Genomic DNA, 10,700 nt, shown 5'->3' on the forward strand with positions numbered 1-10,700 from the left:
CTTTTAATTTCCACTGAGTAATACTGGATAAACCAACCATTCAGAAATAATTTTCCTGGATAACTGACAATTGCATTCTTTTTAGATTTTACCCAAAATCCACATTTCCGTTTCTTGCTTTGCTGTGTACTTTACCCATTTCTCCTTCTTTCTGAATTCTCTGGGAGCGTCAAGCTGCCCTCTGCCCATCCCTGTAGCGGCCTATGTCAGGAGTGAGCATTCTGGCCTGAAGCATCTCAAAAACAGATGCTGAAACTCAGATATTCTTGACAACCTCTCTCTGGGCATTTTTTCATTACCTGTAGGTTCTGGGGGGTGGGGGTAAGAATAACTTCCTTCAAAACTTTTCACAGTGCCTGTCACAGAATATATATTTAATAAACTCTCATTTAATAGATTCAAGTGACAGAGAGTAAAAGGCTTGCAACAGTATCCCACAGAATTGAGCATCAATCAGGTAGCGCCCTGCTCCTCTAGAGGGCACATCTTATACCCATCTATCACTTTCATTTCTTGAGAATCCATCCAAAGAATAAAACCAAGTCTATGCTGATACCTTTCTGAGGAACGTTCTTGTCTAGACCAACAAGAGCTCTGGGTAAACATTACGCAGGACATCAGGTATCAAAGTGCCGAGAATCTCAACGCAAAAGGATTTATTGCTAGATTAATTTTGACGCCTTTATTTACAATGCAATTTTCAACATGAATTTGAAGCAGGATTGTTTTATCAATTGTTTTTCCAAAAATTGAACAGATCTTTTGGAATTTCTTGATTTTAAAAATCCCTTTTAAAGAAAAAGCAAGAAAGATTAAATTGTTCTCTCCTGATAGGCTCTTTGATGAGATGTTTTATAGTTCATAGTTCAAGCTAATGACCCTTCCTGTATTTCTGCAGTAAAACAGTCACTGATTAAAAAAGGTAAGAATGATTTCTTTGATTTGTAAATTAGTAACTGTCATTCTAGGAAGGCATGGCCTGACAGATTTACACATATGGAGAGTGTTCATTATCCCAAAGACGACAGGACAAGAGATCTTCTGGTGATCTGTGGGTAATAGATTTCGAAAATAATACCATAAAGAATACATCATGATGAAATAATGCACCGTGTCCATGAATGAAAACAGATGTTATACATAACATTTTTTCAAATGCACATGCAAAATTTATTGCACTGGTTTCACAGACGTTCCACAGCTGTCACTAAAGGGTTAATGCAAATAGCCAGAGATTGTCTTATTTCAGTTGAATAAATACAAATAAAATAAACCATACAATTTTGTTGCATTGAAATTCTTGTTGCTCAAGTCATGTTCTCTATTTTCAGGTTACCATTCATGTTATGACTATTTCAAATCATGATCAGAGTATGTTAAGGGAAAAAAGCAACAACAACATAAAATCAGCAACAACTACGCAAAATAGCTATCTTTGGATTGTGAGGTAAGGGATATATATGTGTGTGTTTCTCATTTATATGAGAAACCCAGCTTCAACATCTGCTCAGCATTTACTGTCAGATCCAGTTCATAAAGTGTGAGACATTCTGTAGCTTTACAACCTCCAATCTCCAAATTCCATGTTCGTGGGACAGAAATATCAGTTTATGATTGTCTCTCTGCTTCTTGTGAAAGGAAGAGATGAAAACCGTAAGGTGGGAAGCAGTCGAGAGAGTCTTGCCTGGCATCTCATGATGGTCTTCCAGAGAGACTATCTGAGAGCTAATGGTGGGAAACTGACTGCCAGGCAATCTCTTAGAGAAGAAACACCTTTGGATATCAGAGTCCAGGTTCTCCATTGAAAATGAGAATATTCCAAAGGTGTCTTCGTACTTTCTTAGAGAAGCTCATGTTTCATCACCATCTGTCCTCTGTCAACCTCTCAGTCTCATCTCCTGCCCACCCTGTATCTCATAGTCTACACTCTGGCCACACTGAGTGACTTGCAGATCCCAAATTCCCATATGTATATGCTGTTCTTTCAGCTGGGAATGATTCTTCCCCTCCCCACCCCTGAGCTAACTCCTACTGACTCTTCAGAGCTTAGTAGGCATCACGTCTTGTAGAAAGCTTTTCCTGACCCTTCAACAGAGCTCCGTGACCATCCTCCTTGCCTCTATGGCAAGAATTGGAGTAAGCAAGGGTGAAAAGACCCCGCGGAAGTTTCAAGGTCCAGTTTTTATGGACTGCCAGCCTCCTAGCGGAGTGTAAGGACTGGACTGGTCTGTTTGGTTTAAATATACAGGGCAGGACTTGAACACATCTCTGTCCTACTACCAGAAAGTACTTTTTCTGGAAGATCAGAATTTTGTGTCTTCTTCCTCAGTTTTACCTAAAGCAAAGCCACAGAAATGTAAGAGCCAGTAGCAAGCCTACCTAGCTGCTCACAGGATCACTGAAAACGCAGGTATAATCTGACAGCTTCCCTTCAACTAAAGCTAGGCAATTGTTGTTGGCATTGGCTGTCCTTATGGAATCGTAGAATGTGCCTGATTTATCTGTCCAGTCTGTACCTCACCTCTCCCCCATGTCCTACTTACGTACCTGAAGTGACAGATCAAGAGCAAAGACTGCTGCCCCATTGCAATTCAGTCAAGCTAAACAAATATTTACCTAGTGCAATCGACACAGAGGTGAGAAAGGCGCTGTTATATTGTGGTATCGTGCTATTCAAAGTGTGGTCCCTGGACCAATAGCACAACTGACATCACTTGTAAGATAAGCAGAATTGTGGGCCTCACCCCAGACCTACTGTATCAGAGTTTGCTTCTTAACAGGATCCTCAATGTGATTCTTAGGCACATTGAAAGGAAGGGAATGTGAGTAATCATCAAACGCTCTTGAAACAGCCATCTAGGGGACAGGGCAGTCCACGGTGAGCTGGGACAGTTCTTTTTGAACCCACGTCTTGTCTTGCCAAGGCTGGTCATAAATGGTTGCTCTGCTTTCTCCATACCTAATTCATGGTTTATTCCGACTGTTGATACCAAATGTTTCTATGTCTACCTTGGCCTCTCCACTGACACCTGACTGATCTGTAGCAGGTAGGTAAGTGAGACATATTAGCCACTGAATGTCTTCACGGGAATTGTCTTATAGAAAGGTGATAAGGAGCATAATGGTGGTGGGCCGGTCTCTAAGAGTGCTGATGCCATCAGTTTGTTGGATGGATAAACAGATGTTTTTATGACATAGGCCGGTTGGCAGATAACATTCTGGCTGGCACTAAAACATCCATAGTAGGCATCCTCGTTTTCTAGTTGCTGAGGAAACTAAGCTCCTCTGAGTTCCTCCAGACTGTTCTTCTCTGCTCTTCTCTCTCTCTCTCATTCTCGTTCTCACTCTCACTCTCCGGTCCTGCCTCCCCCATCATCTATAGCCTATCATTACTTTAAAATGTACAACACGTTGGTCTACCTCACACTGGGACTTTTGCCTCACTATTAATACGACCCCGTTTTGCTTGCTGAGTGGCTTGGCCAAGTCTGAAATTTTGCAAGCAAACCTTCTTTCCTTTGTTCCATGACCTCAGTCTCAATGTCTTCAATTGAAAATGTTTTCCAATAAATAACAATTAATTTTCTTCACAGCTGTCTCCAGTTTGGAGAGAAACCCTTTTAGTCTCAGTGTAACTCTTTTACTTAGGGAGGTGGCAAGCACCATGGTTTTTGCTGAATTGAATGCTGGCTGTCGGAATGAGGGACAGTGGGACTAAGTAACTTGTTTCCTGTGGTCAGCACCAGGGTTTTGGGGAGGTATAATGGATCCAGTAGAAGAATGGAAGTGATGCAAAGACTGGACACGCTCACACTTCCCAGCTAAGACAAGCCCTTTGAGGGGCTGGCTCCGTGGCCGAGTGGTTAAGTTCGCGCGCTCCGCTGCAGGCGGCCCAGTGTTTCGTTAGTTCGAATCCTGGGCGCGGACATGGCACTGCTCATCAGACCACGCTGAGGCAGCGTCCCACATGCCACAATTAGAAGAACCCACAACGAAGAATACACAACTATGTACCGGGGGGCTTTGGGGAGAAAAAGGAAAAAATAAAATCTTTAAAAAAAAAAAAAAAAACACAATTTAAGACAAGCCCTTTGAGATAGCGGAGGCAGACATACAAAGAAAGTCCAGATGGCACCCAGGACGGCATCATTCCTGGGGGCTGGTGGTTAGAGAAGACATCCCACAGGAAGGGATTGGAAATAATAAGACTTTAATGACTTATTATGAGTTTATAAATAAACCTGGCTGTGCTGTGGCAAAAATAGCGGTCAGATAAATCAATTTTTTTATGGAAAATGTAACTAAAACAGATGATTCCTTTCCTAGAGATTGAATTTCTCCCAATTAAGATGGTTATTTCCATGTTGGGGCGTGGGGAGTCTTTCTTTCTAGATTAATGAGTAAATAAAATATTATGAACAGGAAGGAGCCTACTCTTGGGAAAATAATTGGATGTAAACATGGTGAATGTAACCTAAAAGTTACTGTCCAGAGTTTTTCCTTCCACAATTCCAACCAAGGAATTTTGCACTTAACTTGTCTACCCCGTAGGTCGTTTTCATCCTCTATTGCTTTCCAAGAGTGGAATCTTGCCTCTTCCACCTCCTCCTTTCTCTCTCATGAATAATTTCCTCCTTGCAAGAAAACCATGCCAAAAAGCCTTCATTATTTCCATGACACTGCTTCTTCATGTTCTATTGTAATTTTTATTTTACCCTGGAGATTGCAACACCCAATTCCTGAACTGCTTTGTGTTTTTCTCTGTGAGTTAGCACATGCTTTTTTAGAAGGAGACGTTAAAGCTTTCCTTTCAAATCAACAAACTAACATCAGCTGACTCATAAAGTCTCACAGAATCCAGAGGCACTTTACCTGGGATCTGATCATGCACAGAGATACTGGGCTTTGCTGATTGGTCAAAGACAAATGTATTTAGGCAGAAATAAGGGAATTTTGATGTAATGATTCAGGACTTGGACTCTGGTTTCAGACAGATCCTGGTTCAAATCCTGGATCCATCAATTCCTAACTATAGGAATTTGGTAATTTACTTAGTATCTTTAAATCTCAGGACCATCATCTGAATATGTAAATAAGAATAGAACCCATGTAAAGTGTTGTTGTGAAGATTCAATGAGATGATTTTCCTATGAAATGATTAGCATTGATTGGAATTTGAAAACATTCAATGAATGTGAGTGAACATCAGAGGAAAACTGCTAGACCATAGATGGCATGCAGTAAGATCCTATCACCAGTTTTTAAATCAAATATATTTGATCGTCAGCTTTGTGGCCTTTGGTAAGTAGCTCTTAACTTTAGTTTTTTAACTTATAGAAAAGATATGAGAAGAACTGTGTCATTTTTTAAACTTGAGAGAAACGCCTATAGATTTTACCACATATCGGGTGTTTAAATCATGATCTCATTATGTTTTGTAGTGTGTACTCATGAGTCATTCAGCAGAGGATAGAAAAGGACCTCACAAATACATCCAAAATAAAGAAATGAATTTAATCATTGTGGGTCACGTGCTACATTAAAGTTTGAAGGAGAAAAAGTAAAGGTTGTAGCATACTTTCTTATACTATGATGAGATCATGACCAAAATTTGACATTAGATTTCCTCGTGGCCAAAGACAAAAGAGCAGTATGAGCACCTATAGCATCTGAGGTAGCCATAAGGTAAAAACAGAGCAAACTGACAGTTTGAAATTTACAGAAGAAAAACAATTGTTTGTGAGTTCATTTTTTTCCTAACGCGAGAGGTAACTGACTGCTTTTCTTGGTCTGTTTGCTTTATTTTGCTCTCTTTTTGAGTCTTCTTGCTGGGTCAGCATAATGTTACATGATACTGTTGGAATTCTGTTGGTCCCTTAAGGTGAAGGGTATCGTAGAGTCTCCACAGCAGAAGTAAATTATCCTCAGAACGGAGAGGAGCTTCATTTTCCAGCTGGCGGGCAGCTGGTGTGCTTGCTCGACTTTTTGATGAATGGAGTCATTACATTATCTGTCTCCTGTATTCTAGACCACCCAGCACCTTCTTGGCGTTGTCTGCAGATGAGAATAATGGTCCCTTTGTTACGCTCGCCAAAGCAGTGCTTCTGCAACGTGACCCACTGAAGAACTGTTTCTGGGCTGAGCAATTTCCTCTCTGAGAGTGTGGCCTTTTTTGAGCATGAGAGTGCTGTCTGGAGACCAAAAAAATACCCTGCTCACCAAAGGCACTCGGTGAAAATTTAGATTTCTACATCACCTACAGCAGTACCACCATCGCCACCACCACCACCATCATCATTGACCTTGATATCATTTATCAAAACTTTCTATATACCAGATAAGTTGCAAATACTATCTCAGTTAATTTGATCAACAAGTCTAAAAGGTCTAATTCTTATTTTATATACGAGAAAGCTGAGCAGATCACAAAACAAGAAAGTTGCAGAGTAGGAGTTCCTATTCCAATTCCAAAGTCTGTGCTCTTCCTAGTACACAATAATAATCCCGTAGAATAATATTGCTGTTGGGACCTCAGAAATCAGATGTTTCCATCTCTTTACTCATTTATTCAACAAATATTTCTCATGTACCTACAATGCACCGAATACTAATTTGGGCAATGGAGTGGCATCACATAAAAACCCTTCATTTTTGGAACTTATATTCTAGAGGTGGAGACAGACTATAAATAATTCATTGGTTTGAGGTCAGTTAACAAATTATGTCTTTTTAATTTGTCTCATAGTTCAGGATTTTCTGCAGCAGAGTCAGTCTCAGACAACAGCTTTTTGAAGCTATGGCAATAAATGTACTGGGAGGTACTGATGCTACATTGTAAAGAACATCAATGAAGTTGCTAGCTTTAAATGATTCTTTAAGGAATATATTCATGTCTCCTATTTTATTTTTCTAAAACATAACTAAAATATTTTCCTAGTAGCTTTTCACTAAACATTCTAGGACCACAGAGACTGGTAAACACGTGGCCTTTTCATCTTCTTTAGGCGACTCACAATTGGTATAAGAAGCTGTTCAGGTAAGTGTAACGTGTAAATCCATGGAAAAGAAATTAAAAGTTTTCCTTAAGTAGTTTAGAATCCCTTCTTGTTGATTTTTGTGAGCAGTAGTAAACTGGCAATGATAATTGATTTATGTTTTTTAAAATTTTAGGATTCTTTGATTTGCTAAAAATGAGAAATGGCAATTTGTGAGTTCCAGTGGCATTATTGTTGGAGATGTGATATTTTTCTTTGGAATTTTGGTTTCTTGGTGTTTCCTGTTGTACTTTGTATGCCATTGTTTTGGTAGATGATAATTTGTAATTTGGACTTGTTTCACCTAATTGTAGTTTTTCTCCAATCAAAATTTCTCAATTGAAAAATGACTCTAATCTTTATAAATGTTTGCATAGGTTAGTTGGACCAAAATATTGTTCCCAGTGTGAAATATCTAGACACTGTGAGGTTTTTCCCAACATTTAAGCCTTCACACATTTGCTGTTGAATTCGCACTGGGCCAATCTTTGGATGTAGCTTTTTTATTTTTTGTCTAGTTACTAGTTAACAATCCTTATTTTCCTTTTTGCCTAAGTTAATCATGATTCCTTCTCTATCATCTTCAAGGTCCATTTCTTTCCAGAGTACAGGGACTTCAAAGCACTTGTGAAGCAATCTTTCTGCAGACTACTTCAGGATTTTTATGTTTACTTTTATTCTAGTCTATTTGAACTTTTTTTTTAATTCATTCACACTTTCAGAGACTCTCCAAAGCACTCAACCTTACAGTAACAAGATCTCTATTTTGTATTCACTAGTTTAAAACGGACTCAATTAGATTAAGTAATTGACATAGCAAGTAAACTGACATAAACAAGTCTGAGAACAAACGTAACTAAATTGGTAAGCGCTAATATGACTAATGAAGAGGAGAGTAGCATCCTAGTAGAGAATGCCTAGATCAATAATCAAGTCAGCTAACTGGAGGTTAAGAGAGTTTCTATTGCATTATCAAGGACTGAAGTATTGGTAAATGACATACATTTTTTAAAAGCTATAACTTTTGATTGATTGACTATATGAAATGCTAATGAGATTGGATGTCATTAATATGTTTAGTGGCCACTTGTATTTTCTTCTTTTATAAATTGTCTATTCAAATCTCTCATCCATTTTAATTGTGATAATTTCTTTTTTTTCTTATCACTTTATGACAACATTTGCCACACAATGTCATATATGTTGCAATTTTTTTTCAAGCTTCTTTTACTTTAGCCTCAATTATGGTGTTTTTGTTAGTCAGAGGTTTGAAATTTTAATAGACTCAAATCCATCAAACTCGTAGTTATAGTTTCTGGGTTTGAGGCGGAATTTAGAAATGTCTTCCACACCCCGATTGTAAAAATATTCACCAATATTTTCTTCTAGTGCATCTATAGTATGATTTTTTTAAATGAGTTTAATTAAATTTTGAACTTATTATGTACATTACAAGTGAGTTGAAGACAGAAGTTTATTCCTCCTTCACTCTCTCCCCAAGGCTAGTTAGTTGTCTCAAGGATATTTACTGATTCACTATTCATAGTACCACCTTCATGGCACACTCAGCCCCATCATACACATGCATAGATTACTGCGTTTTCTACTGTTTCACTGAGCTGTTAATGAATTCCCATGTCAACACCAAGGTCTGTTATTTACATTGACTTTATATTAGGTTTAAATATTTGGTGAAGCAAGTCCTCTCTCATTATTCTTACTTCCCCGAAAATGTGTTAAGAACTTCAATAAGCTTACTCTTTCAGACAAATTGAAAAATCTTCTTATTTTATTAAAATTCGTATTTCCATTAAGTTGAATATATAGGTCAGTTTAACCAGCACCTTTACAATGTTGAGATTTTCTATTCTAGTACAATGTATTCAAATCTTGTTTACATCTGTCTGAAGAGTTTTATAATTTTGTTCATAGAGGCTGTAAATATTTGTATTTAAGCTAAGATCTAATTATGTCATATTTTTAATGTTATTGTGACTAGGGTAATTTTTTAACATTTGCTATGTACTTATTTTTGCTGTACATGAAAATTTATTTGTAAATATTTTGTAACCAACAAATTTAAAGTAGCCAAAACTTTATGAAAGAGTTTTAGTGGTCTTCTTACATTTCAAAGTTGACAATCTTCCATCTGAAAATACAAGTAAATTCGCCTTCTATTTGTGAATATTTATAACTCTTTTTTTTTTTTTTAAAGACTGGCACCTAGGCTAACAACTGTTGCCAATCTTTTTTTCCCAAACTCCCCCGGTACATAGTTGTATAGCTTAGTTGCAGGTCCTTCCAGTTGTGGGATGTGCGAGGCCGCCTCAACAAGGCCTGACAAGCGGTGCCATGTCAGCGCCCAGGATCCGAACCCTGGGCTGCCGCAGCAGAGCGCGCGAACTTAATCACTCAGCCACGGAGCCGGCCCCCTATAACTCTTAATTTTGCCTACTTGATCATTTATTTTGTACTTACTTCAGTCTTGAAAATGGCAGAGAAAGAAAAGATAAATAAATATAATATAATAATCAAAGGTAAAAGGCAGATATGAAGAATAGCTACTGGAGAGCCAACATCTTATTAACCAGGATCTGAAAGAGATTGTGGAACAAATTAAACAAAATATTCCAAAGATATAAAAAAATGTTTCCTGAAATAAAGACCTGAATTCCTCCCCACCCACTCCCACTCCCATAGGCTGAGAATACTTCTCCATCACATTGACTTCAAGGTTGGCCACAGGACTTGTTTGGACTAATGGAACATGGTTGCTGTTCCAAGCCAAGGTCTGAAGAGTTATCACATGTTTCCAGTCATTCTTTTGAGCTTCTGACCTCTTTCATGAGAAAGACATGCTCCGGGTCTCATGGCTCCTTTAGCCTGGGCTCCAGAGTGAAGACTCCTGGAGCACATGTGTCAACCCAGGGCTGGGAGGTGGGCCTAAGCCAGGAGATTTCAGCTGATCATAAAGAAGCCACAAACCTATGAGCTGATCAGAGAGTGAGAAATAAATGTTTTCATTTTTGGAAGATATGGTTGGATTTCACTATACCATCACAATAAAGACTATAATATATGGTATTGCAGGAAAAAATATATAAGAAAACAGATCGAGGCATATTTTGATGAAGTTAGTTAAGTTTCAAGTATAAAGAAGCATACCAGAAATCAATTTCTAGGCTGAGATTAATAAAAAAAAAGAACCTAAATTCTTCCAATTCAGACATTGCTTCAGCAATATTAGAAACCAGCATAAAATTAAAAAAAAAATTCTGCAGAGATTTGAAAGTTGTATGATCCAAATGTTTTTTATAACCAGCAAAGTCACTATGCATAAAGACAACAAAAAATGAAATGATTCTCATGATAAAAGATCTTAAAAACCAGAACATCTGTGATCTTGAAAAATGTGCGTGAAACAAGAATCAAAATAAAGATGTCATAAGTGAGGAATTTATGGTTTAGGAAGAGAGGTAGTCAATATGGAATCAATTTAGACATAGTATCAAGTCAGAATAGATGTTTTCAAAAGAAAAACTACTTAATATAAAATAACAGTTATTGAACTATTATCGTTAATGTTCACATTCATTCCCTAGTTTCAGTTTAATACAGATAAAATTTTATTCTCTATTTTTTCTTTCTTTCTTTTTTTCCAAAGAG

The sequence above is a fragment of the Equus przewalskii genome, chromosome 14, assembly GCF_037783145.1.
Source record: "Equus przewalskii isolate Varuska chromosome 14, EquPr2, whole genome shotgun sequence".
NCBI classification, from domain to species: Eukaryota; Metazoa; Chordata; class Mammalia; order Perissodactyla; family Equidae; genus Equus; species Equus przewalskii.